Genomic DNA, 24,135 nt, shown 5'->3' on the forward strand with positions numbered 1-24,135 from the left:
ATCTGCTATCCACGGCACTCGGATTTCGCTTCCGCCGCCGCCGGTTGCTAGCTTCCTCCTCCGCCGTCGGTCGCCAGCTTCCGCTGCCGCCCCCCGGTCACCAACTGATTTCGCCGGTCGCCAGCTTCCGCTGCCACCCCCCAGTCACCAACTGATTTCGCCGGTCGCCAGCTCCTCCCACTGCTGCCCCTGGTCACCATTTACTTCCACCGGTCGCCCAGCTCCTTCCGCCGCCGCCCCCGTTCAGCAGCTACTTCCGCCGGTCACCTGCTCCCGCCGCCGCCCCCGGTCACCAGCTGCTCCCGCCGGTCGACAGCTCCCACCGCCGGCGCCGGTCCACAGCTGGCGCCGCCGCCGCCGGTTGCCAGCTTTCGTCGCCGCCATCGTGCGTTATCCGCAGCCCCCGGCGCCAGTCCACATCCTTAGCCGCCGGTGCTATTTCCTTAATTATTCTACGAGAGATTAATCGATAGACATGCTGCAGATCGAATGTATTTGGTTTGGATCTATGGAGGTATTCTTCCATTATTTGACTCCGTTCCTCCCACAGGCGGCGATGGCACTCACGGTACCTGAGCCCGCCGGTGCAGGCGATGGCACCGCGGATGGCACTTGGGGCCTCTCCGCCCTCCGCAGGTGACGGCGCCTACTCCTCCAAGCTCCTCGACGCGCTGCGCCTCGTGGTGGTTCAGGCGGCCGGTCGTGAAGTGGCTGCCCGGGGCCGGTCGTGCTGGAGCCGCGCCATCCTCGCCCGCCGACGCCGGCGCCGGCCCCTCCACCAGCGTGCGAGCCTCATCCCGTCCCTCCCCCCCAACTCTCGCAGGAACCACTAGCAGCAGCAGCAGGCCAGGGATGTCGCTGTTGGCGAGCAAGACCCGAGCGCTGGGAAGGCTGGTGCTCGGGTGCCGGAGGCTGTCGTCGCTCCCTGCGCTGCTGGCTGAGGTGTCCGACGACTACATTTCGGCGCTCCAGATGTAGGTGCGCGCCATGAACCAGCTCACGCAGGGCATCGAGGTCGCCGGCAGCGTGATCATTCACATTTTTAAAAACTAGAGAAGTTTTTCCCGTGTACTTCTATATGATGCTGCGCAGATTCATTAGAACTAGGTTGTGGTAGTTTCAAGCATATCTTAATTTCTCCGAGAAAATCGTGCATCTTCATAGAGGGAGAGATAACCGGCATGCTTATGTTGCCTGTGCTAGATGCTGTTATTCAAGCCTTCCATCAGAATGGTGAGATTGTCTTGAGACCTGGACTAAATACTGTTTGAGTGCGATAGAACCATGATACAAATTCATTATCAACTTGGTATGAGGGTCTAATGACATGGCACTATGATTTTAGCTCGAGTTAAGTTAAGACATTCACAAAAGCATATCTACATATCCAGATGGGTAAATATAACAGAAGGAATCATTGATGACTTCATGTCTTAACTTAACTCGAGCTGAAATCATAGTTCCATGTCATTAGACCCTCATACCAAGTTGATAATGAATTTGTATCATGGTTCTATCGCACTCAAACAGTATTTAGTCTAGGTCTCAAGACAATCTCACCATTCTGATGGAAGGCTTGAATAACAGCATCTAGCACATGCAACATAAGCATGCCGGTTATCTCTCCCTCTATAAACATGCACGATTTTCTCAAAGAAATTAAGATATGTTTGAAACTACCACAACCTAGTTCTAATGAATCTGCACAGTGTCATATAGAAGTACACGGGAAAAACTTCTCTAGTTTTTAAAAATGTGAATGATCACGCCGCTGGTGCCCTCGATGCCCTGCGTGAGCTGGTTCATGGTGCGCACCTGCATCTGGAGCGCCGCAATGTAGTCGTCGGACACCTCAGCCAGCAGCGCAGGGAGCGACGACAGCCTCCGGCACCCGAGCACCAGCCTTCCCAGCGCCCGGGTCTTGCTCGCCAGCAGCGACGTCCCCGGCCTGCTGCTGCTGCTAGTGGTTCCTGCGGGGTTGGGGGGGGAGGGACGGGACGAGGCTCGCGCGCTGGTGGAGCGGCCGGCGCCGGCGCCGGCGGGTGAGGATGGCGCGGCTCCAGCGCGACCGGCCCCGGGCGGCCACCTTGCGACCGGCTGCCTGAACGCACCACGAGGCACAGCATGTCGAGGAGCTTGGAGGAGTAGGCGCCGTCACCTGCGGAGGGCGGAGAGGCCCCAAGTGCCATCCGCGGCGCCATCGCCTGCGCCGGCGGGCTCAGGTACCGTGAGTGCCATCGCCGCCTGTGGGAGGAACGGAGTCAAATAATGGAAGAATACCTCCATAGATCCAAACCAAATACATTCGATCTGCAGCATGTCTATCGATTAATCTCTCGCAGAATAATTAAGGAAATAGCACCGGCGGCTAAGGATGTGGAGTGGCGCCGGGGGCTGCGGATAACGCACGACGGCGGCGACGAAAGCGGGCGACCGGCGGCGGCAGCGCCAGCTGTGGACCGGCGCCGGCGGTGGGAGCTGTCGACCGGCGAGAGCAGCTGGTGATCGGGGGCGGCGGCGGGAGCAGGCGACCGGCGGAAGTAGCTGCTGAACGGGGGCGGCGGCGGAAGGAGCTGGCGACCGGTGGAAGTAAATGGTGACCGGGGGCGACAGCAGGAGGAGCTGGTGACCGGCGGAATCAGTTGGTGACCGGGGGGCGGCAGCGGAAGCTGGCGACCGGCGGTGACGGAGGAGGCTGGCAACCGGCGGCGGCGGAGGAGGCTGGCAACCGACGGCGGAGGAGGAAGCTGGCAACCGGCGGCGGCGGAAGCGAAATCCGAGTGCCGTGGATAGCAGATGGAACTGAAGGCCACCCACGACTGAAGAGCCACGTTCGTGAACGGTGCGTGGATAGCAGATTGGAAAAGAACCGGAGAAAAAAAACCGGCGGGGGTGGGGGAACGGTGGGAGCCGACGCGGTGGATGAGCTCGGGTACGGAATATTATTCGGTACCCAAGGTATTGTATATATATATGATACCAGTGCAGAGGGAAAACTAAACGCGGGAAAAAAAACAAGCGACTTCGAAAATTTCGGATTTCAAATTTCGAGTTACTATTCACAGCACTATTCAAATTCAGCGAACACTATTCAAATTCGTGGCACTATTTAATTTCAGCTCACTATTCAAAATAGGAATATGAATAGTGCCCGAGCACTCACCAGGGAGTGGGTGGAGCACCTCAGGGTGGATGGGAATGTGGCGGCGCTATTCACTCACTATTGCGCACTATTCGGGGTCGCTTTCAGAGGATATGGCACGCGCGGGTGCGTGATTAGGTATACATCTTTGATTATATCGACTCTCAGGATCTTTGCGGGTTGGCGAGACCGAAAGAATTCAGTCGGACGTGCTGCTATGCTTGTGACAGTCCTACTCGGTACTCACCGCATGCGTCGCTGGCTCGCTTCAGAACTAGGCCAGCTCGGTCTGCACCCTCACCGTCCCTAGCCACACTCACACAGGACTCAGGCTCTACCGTCTCCCCAGGCAGTTCCACCCGAAGGGAACACTTCTGTGCGCACACAGGGTTCTCCTCAAACGCCGCTACCAGGGCTAACACGAGAACGACACACACAGAGGTTTCTCCTTTAGGGTCCCTAGCGTAGAGACATCGCCCCATATGAACAAGCTTAAAGGAAGGCAGGGATGCTACCAGGACAACTTAATCCATTTCCACGGGACAAGCTTACATGCGGCTTTCCCTTTCGGGAAACCCCAAGCACTTAGCACAAACCTTGATTACCTTACAAACCGAGGGACGAGCTTCAACAGCCTCCCTTTATTCTAGTAGTAGTACAGAGGTGGTGGAGTAATACAGCGGTAGTGGGTGATTCTAAATATGGTGGCTAAATTTTCCTCAAAGCACTTCTGAGGTGGTGGATGTCTTCATGGAGTATGAGTGGAGTGTGGGTGGAGGTCTTCGGTGGTCTTGCTTCTTCGGTGCTCGATGTGGTGTTGTGGTTATCTGGTGCTTCGGTGATCCTGAATGCTTCACCCGGTAGCTCCTTTTATAGTCGCGGCAGAGGCTTCTGGAGTTGCTTCGCGCTTAAGACTTCTGGTGCCTTCAACTATTCTCCTCTTCTGTTGCCTGGACACCTGGACGGCTCTCCACTCCTCAATGAATGTCCTGGCTACAGTAGAGTCGCTGTTTATTCCTTTTGCCTTGTCCTCTATCGCGCACTGTCTTCTCTTGATATTCTGGATGCTTCTTGGTATGGTCTTCCACGCCCGAATGATTGACGTCGCAGACTTCAATCACAACATGATGGCATGTAGTCATGGCATGTAGTATTATTCTTCCCCGGCCGAATTGTTGTTAATGCTTTAACAACATTGGGAACTTATTCTCTTGGGTGACAAAATATTCTTTTATGCGAGCCGTATTTCTATTCACATATTCTTTTCTTTGGTTTTTATTCTTGGCTATCTCCTCGGAAATCCATCATATCATCATCAGATATGGGTATATCCATTTTCAACTCATAGTCTTTTTGGATATTTTTGAATTTCTCATCTATTTCAAGCCTTATTTCTTTCATTATTTCTTCTTTTAAATTATTCTTCCATTGAGGAAATACTGATTCAAGTTTTCCCTTTAACTTATTGTCAATATATTCCTCGTTTGATGAGTCTGCTTCCTTCTTTAGAACTTCTTTATATGTTGGAACCTTAGATGATCCTTCTTCTTTTATATTTATTCCAGATGAGCTTGGCTTAAGTTCCCTTATTTTTTTATATTTTTGAATATATTCCTTAGCAGCAGGTTCTAGAAAGTAGTTTACTCCTAATATATTTCTAGCATATGTAAGCGCTTGATCAATGTCAGTATATTTCTTCCATAATATTCTTCCATCTTTATCTTTCTCTATTTTTTGTGCTATTACTTGCTCAAATGGTACATAAATTCCAGGATTCTTTCCTTTATATATAACATATATAGCTTTTTTCTCTATATTTTCGGGTGACTCCTTTGGTTGTATTAGCCCATTAATTGTATGGAAATATTAAGCTAGGCTATTTAAGATAGCTAGCATATAGCCCTTATCTTCTCGTTTGTTATTATACTGGTACCAAAAATTGTCTAATATGCATTCTTGTACTTCGTCTAGTACAATATGATCTCTTGGTTTAAATTTATATGTGTTTGGAGGAAATATTCTTAGCTTATTCTCTGCTCCAAAGCAGAAACAGTCAATCCCTGTTGGACTCACTCCTTTCTTCATTCCTGCAAAATAGATGAACGAGAAAATATATCAGGAAGGGTATTATCCTTTCCGTTTATATGCTCAAATATTACTTTGTATCTATTTCCTGTAATAATATCTTCAAATAAAACCCATCTTCTGGTTGAGCTTTTCTTACTATTAATTTTATTGTAGTATCTACATATAGCTTCACAATCTGTTCGTAGCGTGAACTCTTTAAATCCTAGATATAATCTAAAAGCATTTATAGCATTAATAACAGCTAAAATTTCTCTATCGGTATTATTTATTGCCTTTAGTTTATATTTCCCTGAAGCATACCTACATATTTTTTCTTCTTTTTTTGGAGAGTATTTATGAGGCTTTTGCTTTAATATAGCACCCCATCCTATTTCAAATGCGTCTGTTTCTATAATAAAATAATAGTCATCTAGAGGTAAATCTAGAGGTTTTAATTCTTTCACCTTTTCTTTTATGATTCTTACAAGCTTTATATCTTCGGAATTAAAATGTTTTTGCCCATTTTTTCTTAATTTTGCATATAATGGCCCAACTAGTTTTGCTAAGTTTTCTATGTAATTTCTAGCATAATTTACTATTCCTAAATAACCACCAAAGAGAACACCATACCTGACCGGCGGGAACAACAATGCCGTCCAACTTCCCCATCGTGGAAGACAGGGTGGCACGAACGTTTTCGAGCCCGCCCTACACCTCTTGCCACCTTTTCCGCTCCCCAATGTCGTCTAGCACGAAGCGGGGCCTCTACGGGTCCTCACGGGACATCCAGCGCACGGTCGGCCCTCCCCATGAGTTGGGATCATGGCTAAGCGGGATGAGGGTGCGGGAGGACTCTCCGACCAGCCCCAACGCCACCATCTCCATCGCTGCTGCCGGGGCACACACCGCTGTCTCCGTCGTCGCCGCCAGGGCAGGCACAACCGTCTCCATCGTTGCCACCAGGGCAGGCACCGCCGTCTCCGTTGTCGCCGTCGTGCCAGGTGCCACCGTCTCCGTTGCCGCCGGGGCAGGCGCCACCGTCTCCGCCACCGCCGCCGTCTTCACCACCGTCGCCACCGCCTCCGCGACGGGCGCCTCGAGCACTGGCGCCTCCCTCGCCGGCTCCTCCTCCGCCTCATCCTCAAGGTTTATCACCTCATTGGACAGAGGAACCCTAGGGCAGCATCTTGTCCCGCGGGGTCGGCTATGGGGGCAGAAGACGGGAGAGGGGTCGACCCCTGCCCCATGCCCGACTGCGGTACCCTTTCTTCAATCGCTGCCGTGGAGGCCGCCTCCACAGGGGGCACGCCTCGCCGACAAGACCACCGCTCGCTCCCAGCTAGGGCATGGTTGGCCCCGCGGAGGCGGCTGGTACCCGGAGCGCCTTCTTTGGTGCCAGCGGCAGGATGAAATGTCGCGGAGCAGCACTACGAGACGACGACAACTTCATCAAAAATAGCTCGACGCCAAGAAAAGAATAAGGTACGTGAGCACTTTCCACTTACGTCGCCACGGTACGAGGACGGCGAGTGCACTTTGCCCCCGAGCTCAACACCGACCCCAAGACATCCGAAGCGGCCGCTTGCCGCTACCGCTCTGCTCGTGCGACGCAGGCAGAGGGTCGAGGGTCGGTCCCGTCGATTCCTGAGGTGCACCCCTCGCCGACCCCTGGGGCGCGGCCTCCGAGCCCCACGGGGTTGGGCCTTGGGCAGGCGGTCTGCTCGACCTATCCTTCGCGGACAGTTGAGGGGGCTGGTCCCGGATGACGAGCGCACCTAGCATGAAGGCTGGGACATAGTCCTCCTCCTCCTCCTCCTCTACCTCCTCGGTCTCGTCTTCATCATCCTCATCGTCATCATCGTTGTCGTCATCCGTCACGACCGCGCCCCTCCGCCGCCTTTGGAACTCCTTCGTGGCCCTCTTCCTCCTCCTCGCGGTCTCCTTGTCTTTCCTCCTCTTCTGCTTTTCGGTGAGGAGGCGGTTCCGCTGCCGCCGCGCTGCGTCCTCCGGCAATGGCAGGCGCGAGGCTATGACCTGGTTCAACTCGCCCTGCAGATTCAAAGACTCTGTGTCAGAATAGCAAACCACGAAATGCAGGAAAGAAAAATGAGAGTGCAAATTTCTCACTAGCAGGATGAAACCCTCGTCCGGGCGCATCGGAGGGTGTGTCAGCATCGGGAACACAACGTCCTTGTCATCCAGCGCCTCCCGGACACGTTGCTCGATCTCGGCGTCGGCGAGCACACCTGTCACAAGGACGGTGCCGTCAGTCACCGTGCCGGGAACCATATCACCGAGCGCGTGGGCCCGGAGCATCAGTGGCGCCACCCTCCGAGCGTGGTACACCTCGATAACTCCGGCCCCGGTCAGGCTGTTCGCCTTCAAGCGATTGATGGCCTGGAGAAGACCGGCGATGTTCCTCTTCTCCTTCTCGACCGGACCATACTTCCTTTTGTCCGGCACCTCCGCGATGACGCGGCCGGTGAACTCCAGCAAGGGGGACTCGGGGCAGTTCTTCATGTAGAACCACTGCTGGTGCCACCCCTAATGGGACGGTGCAGTCTTCATCTCCATGTACTCAATGGCACGGTTCTGGCGGAGGTGGATGCCGGCGCACCCTATCGGCACCGGAGCTGTCCGCACCTGGATCCCCCTCTTCTCGATCTTGTTATGCAGGGTGACCGTGAAGAAGTATTTCCAGAGCGAGAAGTTGGGCTCAATCCCCAGGTACCCCTCGCACAGCGCGACGAATGCCGCGATGTGCTGGATCCCGTTGGGGTTGAGGTGCTGCAGCTCGAGCCCGTAGTAATGTAGCAGCCTGCGGAAGAAGTGGCTCGACGGAGTCGCAAACCCCCTCTCATGGAAGTGCACGAACGAGACGACGTATCCATCATCTGGCTGCGGCGCATCCTCCCTCCCGGGGTACCGCCACTCGTTCTTGGCGGTCCTCTCACAGAGGAGGCCCTTCTTCACGAGGTTGGTGGCACGCGCGGTGTTGAAGTTCGAGCGCAGCCAGGACTCCATCACTAAGGGAAGGTGTAACACCTATCATTTTAGCCATTAAAAACAATTCAGAAGAAGTAAGGGTAAATCATGAAGAAAAGGAGGAGAAATTGGCTAAAAATCAAATTCGAGTCAAATTTGACCATAATTTGACTTTTGAATTCGAAATTCAGAAAAATTTGGCAAAAATATGGAATGGAAGGATAAGAGTGTTTAGAACTTGAAGATCAATACTAGGGACAAAATCTGGACCTAAATATTTCAAGAAAACCAAAAGAAGAAATCAAAATAGAAGAGCACTATTCACCATCCGACAATAGGAATTTCAGAAAAACAGCACCAGAGTCCATTTTGGAAATTAATTTCTGCCGAATTTTTCAAATAAAGGGATCAAGATAACTATACAATATTGAAGTATGGACCTTGGACAAGAATACCAGGGTGTTGTTGATCAGGAATCACAAAGGAAACAAATTCAAATTGAGGCCTAAAGTTGGCACTCTGCCATTTTCGGCCAAGACACTGAAGCTGTCATTTTTCTAAGTCTGAAACTAGTGATAAGTGCCTATGTTTGGAGCCAAATTTAGGAGAATGTGGTGCAAGAAGCATAGGTGATTATGGGAAAAATGGAATCCCTGATGGTTGTAGAGTATGATTGGTCAGTAGTTGGATTAAAAAGAAGAGAATTAGGCCACTGAAAGTCTTTTCAAAGATGGGTAAATGACTCTGATTCAGTAACTGTCGAACTGATAGGGTATTCAAAAGAATTCAGTGAACTGAGAAAAGAATTCAAATTTGATTATGTTAGGATGTTTATCTCGGGTCAGAGCAAAAATAAAACTTGGAGAGTTCAAGTTTATCTACAACATTGCTTAAAGGACCGTGGAGCCGTCGGATTCAAAATCGACCGTGATTTGGATCTGAATTTTGGGCATCAGAAAAACAAGAAAGGGGGAGGGGTGACAGAGCCGAGCCTGACGTGTCGCCGCCGACGTTCTCGGTCGACCGCCAGCACAGCAGCTACGCCACCTCCTCACCACGCAAGCCTAGCACTAGGCCACGGTGTCGCCCATGCGCGCGGTAAGTCTTTCGTATATCTACCGCTCTGGCCGCCGCTTTCACCGTCTGTTCTTTTACCGCCACCGCCCTCTCTGTCACACCGCCGTCGCCGAGCAAATTCCCCCACCACACTGCAGCTCTTGTCGATTCCTTCCATCCACACCTCCACACACACTCCACCGACAACCCTAGCAGCTTGTTGCCCAGCCTCTCCGCTGGCATGCCATAAACCGCCATCGTTTCCATCCACCGCCGCCGCACCTCCTGCTCACGGTGAGCACCCTCTCGCCGCTGCTCTCTGTCCTTATGGGTAGTCGTAGATGAGTCCTCGGGGCACTAGGAAGCTGTAGAAGTAGTCGTCGGGGTAGGCCGAGCTGTCGTCGTTCTTAGCCACGACCGGCCGTAGGCGCCGCCGCTCGCCGCCGTGGAGGGAATGGCTCCGGCCATCTCCCGGGGAGTTACCGCCGCGCACGGGTGCGCTAGGGCATGCGGATGCTTCCCCGGCCTAGCCCCGTCGCCGGTGGGGCGCTGGCCGGCGAGACGCGCCGCCCCCTGTTGCGCTCGGGTTTTGGCGGGAGGAGGAAGAAGGATCTGGTGCCGCAGGCCCACATGTCAGAGGAAGTGGGGGAGAGAAGAGGAGGCAGGCCAAGCGATGGCTTAAGTGGACCGAGAGTCTAGTTGGCCCAAGTGCCGATGCGGGAAGGGCCATTGGAAGAAAAGGCCGGAGGCCCAAGTGGTCCAGCAGGCCGGCTTCGCGGAAAAGAAGGAAGAGGAGAGGTGGGCCGTCGGGCCGTTGCCGGTTTTGAGAAAGGGGAGAAGAAAAAGAAAATGGCCCAGTAGGCCCAGTAGAGGTTTAAGAGGCCGGCGGGTAAGATAAATAGGAGAAGGAGGTGGGTCCAAGCCGCGAGCCCAGCATAAGAGAGAGGGGGTAGAGTTAGGGTGCGTGAGAAAAGTAGGCCGGGGAGTTTTTCGGGAAAAAGTTAGATTTCCTTTGTAGAATAAATAGATTAAATCCGAACCTCACCATTTAAATCACAGAAATTTCTAGGAGTGTCCAAAATTAGTGAAACCAATTTTGTTAGGATTTTTTTATTTTCCTTTATGCATTAAAATTTTTATACCCTAGGAAAAATAATAAGAATTTGGGTATTTATTTAATGCCTTTCTTTTAAGGTAATTAAATAAATGCTTAATCTTAATAAATGCATAAGGTATGGAATAACATTTTCATAATCACAAATTATTGTTAACTCATAGGAAATTAGGTTTCAAGATTAGAAAATAATTATAATGTCTTCTAAAAATAAAAGAAAAATCCCTAAGTACGGATAGTTAAAGAAATAGAATTGTTGGGCTAATCTTTTCGGGTTTTTGTGTGTTGGCTTGCAACTTTATCATGATAAATTGTATGGTCCTTGTTGGCTTGCAACTTTATCATGAAGGAAAGTTGTATAGTCTTGTATTAAAAAAGTTGCATTCCTAACCCCTGCATATGCTTTGTATTAGACACCGAAGCACCACAAGGGGATTTCTCGGAATTTTCAGAAGGATCTCCGGAGTTTGAAGAGGTCTTTGAATTGGTTCCCTACGAGGCCAACCCTTCAGACAGTGCTAACTTTTTTATAGAACAAGGCAAGCCCCGGTGCATTATACCTATTATTTTGAAGTTGATATTTCATGTGTCCAATTATCGGTTATTTGCTATATGAATGCACTAGGTCTAAGAGTTGCTTGAAACCCATTTTTGTGCATTATCATACCTTGTTTTAAGGACATCTTTGCCACTTGTTCAAACATTTAGTAAATAACCCAAGTCTAGAATTTGCTTAGTTGCTTAAATAATTGGTTTACCCAACCTTAAGGTAAATATTGAGTCATGCATGTTATTTATGGAAAGATAACTTGAAAGTTAAGAAGCAGATAGAAGCTAAGGATGTAGTTCTGTCTCCTAGATTAATTTGGTTAAGGCCTGATTCGTTGTCTTAACCTTTGATCAAGTGAAAGACATCTGATCACTTACTGGGTATGGGACCAGTAAAGCCCAGTAGGTTAGTAAACCCTCTGATCGGGAATACTTCGTACCCGCGCTTGACGTGCTGGAGATTGGCAGGGGCGTAGCCTGAAACTCACATGGTGATCAGGCCAAACGTGGGGTCCCATGTGGGGGTGCGTCCCTGGGTCCGGGTAGTCTTATTCCCAATCATTGGATTTGCTAATCGAAAAGTCGTTACGTACGACCTGGACAGTCGTATATAACTGGTGATCAGGGTACTCTCCTGCAGGATGTAAATTGATCCGGATCGCCGCAATTCTCGGTTATGAATGCACTTGATCACTGTTGAGCATCGTAGCATAAATTCATGAATGCTATATCTTCCACTAATGTTTTGGTGTATGACTTAAATACCTTGTCGTCTGCAATTAATCTTTCATCATCATTTAGAATGGTTAGGTAATAACTTAATCAAAATAAAAGATAAAGCTAAGGTCTCACTCCTAGTAAGCTCTTTTGCCAAAAAGGTGTCAGCCAAGTCCACTGAAAAAGCTATCATATCGTTCCACGAAAAGCTATTATATTGGTTAGTCGGGTAAGCCTTGCTGAGTACCTCGTACTCAGGGTTATCCCTTGTGGCTATTTTCAGAGGCACCGCAGGAATCCACCGAGGAGGAAGCCCCGAAAAACTAGGGTATTGTTATGAGTCTCACAATACCCTTAGAAGAAATCTTAAATGCTCATCTCCCCTTGAACCGTTTATGTTTAAAATCCTAGAACCTCTGTCTAACCTGCACTGTTAAAGTTTATTTTAAACTATGTCTTGTAATAACTCATACCTCATGTATGTATGTAAAAATGTAATATTTGTTGATGCTTTCCCATCGCGGAAACAATCCTGATGTATGGCTATGAGACGTGACGTGGATCATTCGAGGGGTCCTAGGGACACTCGACGGACGATCGGACTTATACTGTTTTAAGTGCGTTTCGGATAATTGCTGCATCGGCAGCGATTAGGCGCATATAAACCAGTTTAAGTTGGACGGTTCCGCCACAGAAGGGAAGGCTCAATGGCGGGGACAGAGAAGGCTACTGCGCTGGAGCAAAGGGAGGCAAAAGTGCGCAAGAAAGTGAGAAAGGCTGGAGGACGAGTTTGGAGCGGAACCAGCGAGGCGGGCTCCCTCATCTTATAGGGGGCACGTGGGAAGCGAAAGGGCAATCCGATTGTAGTTATTGTGATGCCAGGTACACCCATCACCTCCACCTTTTTCAAAAACCGTGCGCACGATCTCTTCCTGCCACAGGGAACGTCTCCCCTCCTTGTTTCGCGAGCCCGGTGTTTTCCGCCGCTTCACCTCCCAGAAGATGCACGCGCACGACTTCCTCCACGTATGGCCCGGGGTCCACCAACAAGTAGAAAAGGGATACGGAGCTGAAAACGCTCCTACAGCCCATTACGGTCCAGGGGTTCGAAGGCTGGCCCACCGCAGGGTTTGACAGTCACCCCAGGACAATCCCGAGCAAGGGATGAGAAGGGACGGGTCCGCTAGCGGCCACCACCCAGGCGAGCGAAAGCCAAGGGCATCCCGACCTCACGTTCGAGTCCGGACTGGCGTTTAAGTTCATGGTTTTCCCCAAAGAAAGGCAACAAGCTCCCGGATCCAATCGAACGGACTCGGGAACTATATGAACTGGCCATCTGGAATCTGGAGTACGCCACCAGCTTGGCCTGAGCCGGACCCCCCCCGAACGGGGACCGGGACTCCACTCGAACTAACCCGCTCGTAGCTCAACAAGCACCACGGTTCGTCCAACGAGGATAACGTGACACGGCTCACCCCCTCCGTCCCAACGAATGGACGCTTGAGGGGTAACGATCAAAAGTTGATCCAACCTCTTGATCGGTCTCCTGTAACGCGTGGGGGCTCGAGGGCTGGCATCGCAACCAACGACCATGTGTGTGGTCACAATTTGGAGTTTTTGGGCAGGAGTGGTCGTCGGAACGATAGGGAGTCATCCCGAGCTGAGCTATCGTCGGAACACCCTGCCTACCCAAAAAACTCCCCGACTAGACCGAATGAGCAAAACTTTTCCTCCCAGATCAAATGCAGGTTGCAGGACAAACAAAAATCCTCGAAGAAAATGAATACAGCCTTTGGAGGAGCTTTTTTGCTCCACCAAAGGCTTAGGGGCTACTGTTGGGGGGAATCCAGTGCAAGGGGTCAGACGCATCCAGACCCACAGGACAGAGCTTCGCCTCACCCTAGGACGTGTGCGGACCCGCAGACAAGGGTGCAGATCTTGTGGGCCCCCACCGATCTTGCCATAAATGCTACCGATGGGGCGCGCATGACAGGAACACAGCTCTGACACATGGAGAGGCACCCACGTTCCTCGATGTGACCCGCCGGAGTTTTCGGGCGGCGCACTGCTACCATGACTGCACAGGGTTGTGCTACACCGTCCTAACTCTCCCCTGTGGCATTCGTCATGGGGCACTCTCACCCATGTTGCAGGGTGCGCCGCCCGATTTCCCGCTCGGCGTGGCGGCAGGGGCATGCCTCCCGGTCAGCACGCGTGGCAACAGTGGCCGCCCGTCATCCACGACGTGCACGGTTATGGTGGCCAGTCGTCATCATCAACTCGTACAGCTAAAGTGGTCGGTCGCCATGCACGTCTCGCATGCTCGGCTACAGTGGCCAACCATTGGGTCATCGATGGGACCCAACGGCAACCCCAGTGGCTCGGCCTGTCTCCCTATGCTTTACCTTCCTTGCTTACCTTTTTTACTTTCCTTTACTCCTGGCTCGATTGTAACCCCTGTGTCCTCCTTACGCTATAAAAGGAGGACCAAGGGCCCGAGAAAGGGACGGCTCTCGAGCGAATGGAATGACCCTCGACTCACAACCCTTCCACACGAGCATCAGTATACACCCACAGAGACTTGGGACCAGCTTCCCTTTCTCGCCCGTTTGTAACCCCTACTACAAACTTGGCACGAGTAACACGAGCAACCTCCCACACTAGACGTAGGGCTATTCCTGCCTGAACCAGTATAAATCCCATGTCCTCTCGTGCAACCATCCGAGCCTTACGCGCATAGAAAACAAATTTACTTGCCGGAGTCTTGACCCGTGATTCTTGGCAACGACAATACTAGGCACATGAATGAAATAGAGGAGAGAAACTATTCATCATCTCAACAAGGAAGAACTAAAACATTCTTATTACACATATGAAAGCAAGCAAATATTTTTGTTCTTTTTGTCATATGTAGTTTTTTTAGGCATGTAGATGCACGAGATGAAATAAAAGAGTGCAAGATACAAGTTATCATTTTGTTGGGGTCCTCCCCGAAGCTTGTTCTTTGCTTGCTGGCCTAGATGGGGTTGTACCCCTTAGAGTGGATGTAGGCTATCAAGTCATTGTTGCTTTGTTGCAACATTTTGTTGATGGTGTCAAATCATGTATGGACCTGCTGCTGAGACTCCACCAAGCCCTAGACATGTGTGTTAAGGGTGTTCTGAATTTCACCTATCCGGACTTCAAGTTCGCCCATTCAGAGGTTGAGGTCCGTGAGGTCATGGTGTCCTCGAGTCGAGAAGGATCAGCATGCATCGAACACCGGGGGCAGACCACTAGAGCTGGAAGAAGTGTGGTGTCCGTATGGTCCTCACTCCCACTCCGTGCTTCTTGTGCTTTGCCAGCTCAAGCCTCCAGCTTCATGCAGCTGTGGAGGTTGGTCCCAAACTAGCTGGTACCCAGGGTAAACCTTGGTATCTGCCCAGCTGGAACCTACCCTGCCTGGCACGTCTATTGCATGACATGTTGGGACTGCAGGGGCTGGTACTGTGACGTCGTGGCCTCATTCCTTGACCTGCTCCAAGTCACCTTGCCAGAAACACTACTCTTGCGAGCATCCTCTTGGGGCGGAAGAGAAAGGGTTAGCTCCCGATACTTATACAAATAAAGTCCCTTTAGGTAATGAGATTTCATTTTTATAGCCAGGGAAGAAAAATACAAGAGGCTGATTTGTATCATGTTGAAGAGTATGACCTTGGATAAGATATGCTTCATCGATGATAGAGCAGGTCATTTGAATGGACAAAACAGAAACGCCATCTAATGCCTTGACTTTTGAAGCAATGCGAGTAATCAAAGAGGTACACTCAATAGGACCAGTCATCTTAAAATGTTCTCACTGCACAATCATAGGTTTAACAAGAGAACTCTAATTTTCATAACCATGGAAAAGAGGATTTTGAGCTCATCATTACAAATAGGCCTAACATCTTCTATAGGGAAGAGTGATACAGCAAGCCACTTATGTATCATTCTCAAAGTAGGATTATGAATATCATTGCAGTGAGGTGCAAACTTGCCAACAACAACTTGGTTAGAAATACTTGTCCAGAAGGAATGGCGATTAAAATCGCGAACAACTTTATCAAAGTAGACTATGCATTTCATATGAAAACCAAGAAGCAGACTAAGGTTCTTCCAAAAAACCATATATTTCCTTCCAAAGAAATGGAAAGAAATACCATCGTCTGCTTCTTGCAAGGTGCATAGGAATTGGATAGTGAGGAGGCGGGAACCTTCCTCATAAATGGGTATGAAATCATCTCATCCAATTATATGCCAAATAGTAGCAAAGTCGATGTCCATACCTATGCTCTCAAGGAGCACCGAGTCGAATGCTTGAGTGTGGGTGAAGACTTGATCCTTGATGAGGGTGTAGGCTTGCATCTCTCGGTTGCCTTGCAAGCCGAGTTAAGGCTCTTCAACCTCCATGGCTTGCGGTCCAAAAATGCTCTTCTTGGGGCTCGTCCTCCTCCCGTAGTGGACTTGGCATGGAGTGGTGCCTGCTTGCGCTTCCACGGGAGCGGCTTGAGCTCGATCCTATCACCTTCCTCAATGCATCGGAAAACTTTCATCCCATTCCCCTCATGGTGAATGGAGCAAAGACAAAGCACAACTTTGCACACAAGTTACATTTGTGAAATCGAATAGAAATCTTACCCATGAGTTGCTTCTTCAAGGTTTGGCTAATCTTGCAGCAAAGAAATTGAGAGAGAGAGGTTTCTTGCACTTAAACTTGAGAAAAACTTCTATGAAAACCGAAGAGCAAAGAGAGGAGAGGGAGTGAGTGAAATCTTGAATGGATGATCAACAGCACCGTCTCGACCTAAATTTATAGAGTAGGGCAGCCAGAATCATTGGGAACTGACCAAGAGCAACGGTTAGCAGCCGTTGGAGCTGGTGGGCCCAAGAGCCATTGGGCTCGGTTTGATCGACCCCTGGTGGGCCCCACTGGCTGCCCTCTTTGGCCCATAGCCCCCAACATCTATATGGTGACATAGTTGGGAGGCTCCGCCAAAGTTTGCTCCAGAAATGCTCAGAAAGATTTTTCAAGAAGACTTTTGCTCACAATTATTATTTTTCAAATTTTTATAAAAGAGAAAATTGGTTGGAAAAATTCCAACATGCAAATGAGGATTTGGAAAACCAAACATGCAATTGAAAAATCAAATGTTAGAAATCAAAATTTTGACAAAAAAAATGAGATAACTACCGATTTACTTTCGGCAAGGTTTATCAATCCACGGAAGCAATAATTAATGTAATCGAAAGCTCTATGTATTGAATAGGATTATACTAACAAAAGAGCTAAGCTATCTAGATCAAAGCAGATAGAGAGTATAGGGTATGAACAAGGTAGATGGAATGCTTGTCATAGGGATCTAGGATCACTTGTATATGCGACCGCCAAGAGTGAATGAATGAGATCTAGGTGTTATCATGAGTGAATGTGAACCATGCCCAACACTTTCCCTCTTGTGTACCGTCACTACGCAAGGATGGTCAACTATTTGACAATAAGAACACGGCATGATGATTGTTCTAGGTAACCAACAAAGCAACCGAAAGGAGCGCTGGCTAGCCATTACATGAAAGAGCATCATCAATATATGAATGATAACAAACAGATCTTCAATAATAGGTTTGACAATTATAAATAAAGATCTCCATACAACCCCAAGGACAAATAGAGACTTTACCCCATGATCTTACACATGTTGATGAAAAAGGGAGTAAAGAATCCCCTATAGATCAATTGGACAAAAGAGGGTGATGAATGGGAGCAGGAAAGTCCCAAGCCGATCGGCCTGAGGACTACCAAGCCGATCATCTTGGGGTGTTTTCTCCTCCTCCCGAGCTCCACCTTGGGTGGCCTCCTATAGATCCGATCTTCGCTCTGTTCTTGACCTTGTGGCGGCGGTGGAATGGCGTATGCCTGGTGTTTCCTCTCTCCTCTAGCTCCCTCTGCTTGTAGTTCTTTAGAGGGTATTTAAGCTCTTCATGGGAGGCGGCTCTTGTCGAATGGTTGTTGGAAAAATCCTAGATGCATCGTAGACTTCACGCCGAAGAAACGGGAGCTCGACCGGGCCTCAGAATAGGCTAAGCCAATTGGCCTATAGGGTACCAGGCCGATTGGCCTAGGCCCTTTCTAGCCCATCTGGTCCTCCCCTTTCGCACCACATCAAATTATCCATTAAGCTCCACACACAAACCCTCTGATTATGTCATATTTCCTGTCAAAACACAATATGCTCCAAAATACAACACATATGCAATAATGGGGTTATTTTAGGTGCCAAGTGGTAGGTTTGTATAAGAATTAGTTTGAAAACACCACTTAAATGATACTAAAAGGTGTCAATAACGAGCGCCAACAATCCCCCACACTTAGCTCTTGCTCATCCTCGAGCAAGTCAGGTGACTACAAACTGTCCAAAAGGTTGAACAAAGATCTTGAACCTAGACTGAGCAAGCGAGTCAAGCACCTAGTCCTTCAAACAAAAGATCAGAGGATCAGCAAAGATAATCAAAGTTTGGGTGTTCAAAGAATTATCTAAGCAATGATTACCCCATAGCTTTTATTGGAACTAAGTAGCTTCTCGAATCAATCACACTTACTTTCTAGCTCACCTTGGAGGGTTTTTCTTCAGTCATAAAACAATCTCCCTGCAACAAGAATTAAAACCAAATTTCTCTTCCAGGTACTTACATGTCTCTCAATTAAAAGGTGGCTATCCTATTTGTTTATAGGATCTCATCTCTCAAAAGTCACTCAATCATATTGTGGAGCTTGGACAAGGTTAGCAGGAGTCAGCACTTATTTTACTGAATTAAGAAAACTCTCTAACGGTCACCTACCTTCTGAGCCAATGATCTTGAGAATATCCACATAATGTGAGGTTTCAAGGATGATAAGATATAGAATGGTGGACATGTGCAAAGGCAAAGAAAATAATGACTCTGAGGCACAAGTGATGTCCTCATTGTCGGATTGCATATGGTTGGAAAGAAAATCCGTTCCATGAACAACAAGTTGTACTTTTCTTGATCATCATGATAGTAAAAACTCTTGCTCTCATTGTTTCTTTCTTTTCTTTTTACTCTCTTTCTTTCTTTCTTTTTATCCTTATTGTTTTTGTCTTCTTTCCTTTTCTTTTATTTTTCATCTCTTTTCAGAACCTCCTTTGAACAGAGACCCTTCATAAATAGCATTATAACATTCCAAAAGATTTCTAGGAATTTTCTGCGCGCAAACCAAGGTTGGAGGACCCCAAGCCGATCCGCCTGGCCTCTTCTGCCTTCTTTTCTCGCTCATTTTTCTTGTGAAGCTTCCTTCTATATATTCCATATTTATGCGTCAACCTCGACTAGAAACGGAACAAATCTTCGGATATTGGGTTGTGTTCAAGGAAAAGGTAATAAAATTGAGAAATTTTTGGTTCGGGTTTAGGAATGTATTAGAGCGCATGAGCGTTCCAATGAAGAACTCTCATTATTGTATATTGATGAGGCTAGCAATCAAAGATGATAGAAGGACATGATCAATGCTCAAAATTAAAGAAATCCCAGAGAGAGAGCGATCCTAATCCAATTCGAACAGTCAACTCTACTTATGGTGGTACAATTAAAATTTAAATATTAGGCACTGGATATTGGCAAACTCTTAACCTGGTAGAGAACTTGATCAATCTTGCTTTTGTAGAGGTTTTAGGCAATAAAAATTTAAATCACCTCCAATTTAAGCCTTACTCATAATAAAGTATAATTAAAACCAAAGTACCAGATCATGTTAGAGCATGAGTATTGCAAAGACAAATTACAATGAAGATTTAGAATTCAAGACAAGGCTCATGATCAACTGTTGTAGTGGCAAAGTGAAAGACAAGAAAGCAAAGGTAGTCACTAAAAAAACTCGCACGATCCTCGAATTCTATTCATGCTTCTTCTGACAAAGACGCGAAAGTAGCGATCTAGGCCTAAGTCTTCCCAGAAGCTTAAGAAGACTACTACTTTATCTACTTTTGAATGAAACAACAATACTAATTTAGACTCTCACATGACTCAACTCGACTAAACTGACTCCAAGAACTTCATACGAGCGGTGATCCTCCCCCTCACGCTTAAAATCTACGACTAAAATCTACGACGTCTTTGTTGTAACCGCATAAAGTACAAACGGGTGAGACGCTTGTACACACACTAGTGCCACTACCCGCAGTTGCTACACATGGGGCGGCTGCTGCTTCCTTCTCCATGGCTTCTATTCTTCCTCATGTTGCCGCACATCCCAAAGAGCTTCCTCACGTTCCTGTTCACGAACTTGTATTCATTCTCCTGATGGTGCTCTTTCTCCTCCATCTTATGGTTCAGCTTCTCCATGGCTTGCATGGCGTCGTCGACAGTGTCGTAGAGGTATTGGATGTTTTGCTTGCATGCAGGGCAGCACGGATGGTGTTGCTCTTCAATTTCTAGGCCGTCGTCTTCTGGATCTTCTTCCTTGCCCTTGTCTTCATGGTGGCCATCCAGCTTCTACTCCTTGTCATCCTTGCCATCCGTGATCTATCCATAGTACTCGTCATTGTCACCGCAGCCTACAGCACCCCATGATCCAGGGCTCCTATCATCCTCCCAATCATTATAACCTCCATAGTCAGCCGACATGTACTTGGGGGTCTTCTCCATGTAGTTTTTGCGCTTGATCCTGAGAAGCCTTGCTAAACACCTGGTGGGAGCAACAACGGCCTTCTTCTCCTTCTTGGGTGCTTCGTCATCGCATGAGATCACGATCAGTTGGTGACTTGCGAGCTTCCCAGATGGTGCTTTTCCTCCAATGCTGATGCGAGTATTACGAGAGGTCCTACTCGGGGAACCAAGCTACAAATCGCATCTCTTGGCTTCCAGTCAAAGGGGGTCAGCACTGGCCTTCAGAGGGGGGTAGGACGATCGGCACGAGGAGACTAGGCCGATCGGCCTAGGCTCTCCCCTAGCCTCCAGTGCTCCCCTCTCGTCTCCCGAGGTCTTTGGCATCGCCATTACACTTTTTTCTTGGTTTGGTGGTTCTGGATTGCTTGTGTTGATGCGAAAATTGATCCTCCAAGTGGCCTCTATTTATACCCTTGAAACATTTGTGAAGGATCCAGACATTTCAAAAAATTTCTTCACTCTATCCCACAAAAATCACTTCTATATTTCGTCCATACCAAAAATGGGGAATGGGGAAGTTTTCTGGAGGTGGAAACCTCTTAGGCCGATCGGCCTGGGGTTACTGGGCCGATCAACCTAGTGGGTTTTCACCCCCTCAACCCTCACTTTGATCTTTCAGTAGTGTGTATGTCCACAAATATGCCTAATTTTTTCCAGTCTCCCACAAAATTTGAAAGAAAATAATAGAAAGAAAATAAATATGTACAAGGTACATGTTTTAGTGTTTTTAGGTTCGACATACTCGGTCTTCCTCCATGATGTTGACGTCAATATAATTGATAGGAACGACATCAGGTTCTAGGAATAGTTTTAGTCTGTGCCCATTGACAACATATTGATCTCCCTTGACGTCCATGATCATTATGGCTCCTGTAGGTGACACAGAATAAACTACGTATGGTCCATCCCATTTGCTCATCAATTTCCCTTTACTAAAGATCTTGACTCTTGAATTGTACAGCAATACATTATCTCTTTCTTTGAATTCTTTCTTGTGAAGCCTTTTATCAAACCATCTATTCATTCTCTCCTTGTATATGCTTGCACTGTGTTAAGCCTTAAGCCTCATCTCTTCCAATTCACTTATTTGGATTCTTCTTTGTACTCTTGCAGCATTAACATCAAGATTCATCACTTTGATAGCCCAATAAGTTTTATGTTCCAGCTCAACAGGAAGGTGACATGTTTTACCATAGACAAATTGATATGGTGCCATACCAATGGGTGTTTTATGTGTTGTTCTGTATACCCATAGTGCTCCATCTAGTTTGTTTAACCAATCCTTCCCTCCTTTGATCGCTGTCTTCTTTAAGATATCCTTGAGCTGCTTATTTGAAGTTTCTGCTTGGCCATTCATTTGAGGATGATAAGCTGTCGATACTCTATATTCAATCCCCAATTTCAATAAGCATTTTCAAAAATATTTTCCTGTAATGTACGATCCTCTATCGCTGATTAGAATTCTAGGCACTCCATATCTAAGGAATATTATTGTCTTGATCATATGGATTGATTCTTCATTTGATGCTTTTCGACAAGGAATAACATCTACCCACTTTGATACATAACCAACCATGACCAAGATATGTTCATACCCATGTGAATTCAAGAATGGCCCCATGAAATCTATACCCCAAACATCAAATAGATCTATTTGCAAAGTGTAGTTCAAAGGCTTGGAATTTCTAGATGAAACATTGCCCGTTCTTTGGCATTCTGAGGAAGTTGTGACAAACGTTTTTGAATCTTCATGTTTCTATGGCTAATAAAATCCACTTGCCCATACTTTTGCTTGAGTTTTGAAGTGTCCATAATGTCCTCCATATTCTGATGAATGGCATTTTCTAAGTATCTCCTCTCTTTCGTCTCTTGGTATGCATCTTCTCAGTATTTCATCTGCTCAATATCTATAGAGGAAAGGTGCAGACCAGTAGTATTGCCCAAGTGATTGAGAAAATTCCTTATTTGACACTAGGAAAATCAGTCATTCGTTTCTTGGCCCTGAAGTTTTCTTCGTTCCCTATTTGACACTCGCTTCAACTTTTGTTCCCTATTTGACTCCGTAGTTAAATTCATGGGCTAACGGTGTTAACTTGCTGTTAAGAAGACATTTTTGCCCCTAAGCACATGCTGACGCCATGCATGCATGCAGGGGGTGGCTGGGCTCTGCTGGTGCATGCATGCAGGCTGGGTGGCGCCATGCATGCATGCAGGGGGTGGATGGCACTGGCGCCATGCACCAGGGGGTGCATGCATGGTATTTGCATGATTTTTTGTTGTAGGTTTTTTTGCATAGGTTTTTTTTCTAAAATTAGTTTGCAATATTTATACAATATTTTTTGCATGATTTGTAACATATTATTTTTGCATGATTTGTAACACATGTATACAATATTTTTTCAACATTGACAAAATATGATGATGACACATGATATAGAAAGTTCACATACCGACACCACATTAATTCAAATTCAGGAGTTCAAATTCACATGCAAGTTCACAGGAGTTGACATTCACATGCAAGTTAACAGGAGTTCAAATTCACATCCAAGTTCACAGGAGTTCAAATTCACATCCAAATTCACAAAATACATGAAGATCACAAGCTTAGCCTTCTTTTGCTTCTTGTGCTCATTGCAGGGCTAGCAGGATCCACCCTTTTGCTTCTTGTGCCCATTGCAGGGCTGTCAAGTGGTAGCATAGGAGTTGGGGTTTTCTTTTTAGTAGTCTTCATTTTCCTTTTGCTCTTTGCCTTGACTGGAGCAGCAGTAGGCAGAGGTTCATTTGAATCTGAAATTGACCTGTGTATGCCAAAACTAGACTTTTACATATAACAGTAGCAACAAAATAGCACTAGTAGTATGACCAATTTATAAAAATATGTGTATTACCTTTTTGATGCTCCAGAACTAGATTTGCCCGTATTTGCCATTTTCTTGGATGTAATCTCTTCGCTTTTTGATGCTCCAATACTTGAAACGAGTTGGTTATCCTTACTGTTCATATTGGAGGTCAAATTTTGACTAACATAGCAAAAGTAAAGTGAGAAAATAGTGAGCTAACATGGCAGGTTGTTTTGGAAAAAGTGACAAAATCATGAGCTTACCTTGGTGGAAAAGACATAGAAGTAGCTGGTGCTTCATTGTCCAAAGGCACAATAGATGACTCAGCTGTTTTGGTTTTCTTTGCCTTTTTCTTAGGTGGTCCTCTGCATAATAAAGAAGGAAGTAGTTAGAATCTATATTTTTACAAAAGGAAAATGTAATGAAAAATAAAGTACTTAGTATGTATAGTACCTCACAGCCATCATAGCAGCAATGTCCTCTGGATTACCTTTCTTGCAGTTGTGCCAATGATGCCCATAGCCTGTACAAATAGGGCACTGGTGCTGTCCTTTTTTCCTCTAATTCTCACTACAGCCTTTGTACCTCTCAGTTTTTGGCCTACCAGCAGTTGCTTTCAATAGAGGTGGATGCATGAAAAATCCATGTGTTGATTTAGGCCACTAGTGTTTGTCAGTCATAGCTGGGATTAAGTGTTGATATGCTGCCCTAAACTTATCAATAGAGTAATACATGTCTACATACTTCTCTAGAGGAGCATTGTGAAGTGATGTGATAAATGCTACTGCATGTTTGAAAGGAATTCCAGAAACTTGCCACTGTCTACATGAACATGTCTTATCTTGCAAGTTGACAACAAACCTAAAGCCAGTACCCCCCAATGCTGTAACTTCAGCAACTTCTTCTGAGCATTCAAGCACCTCCAAGTTTAATTCTCTACTCATTTCATTCAGCTTCTT

Source organism: Setaria viridis, chromosome 9, assembly GCF_005286985.2.
Source record: "Setaria viridis chromosome 9, Setaria_viridis_v4.0, whole genome shotgun sequence".
In the NCBI taxonomy this organism is placed as follows: domain Eukaryota; kingdom Viridiplantae; phylum Streptophyta; class Magnoliopsida; order Poales; family Poaceae; genus Setaria; species Setaria viridis.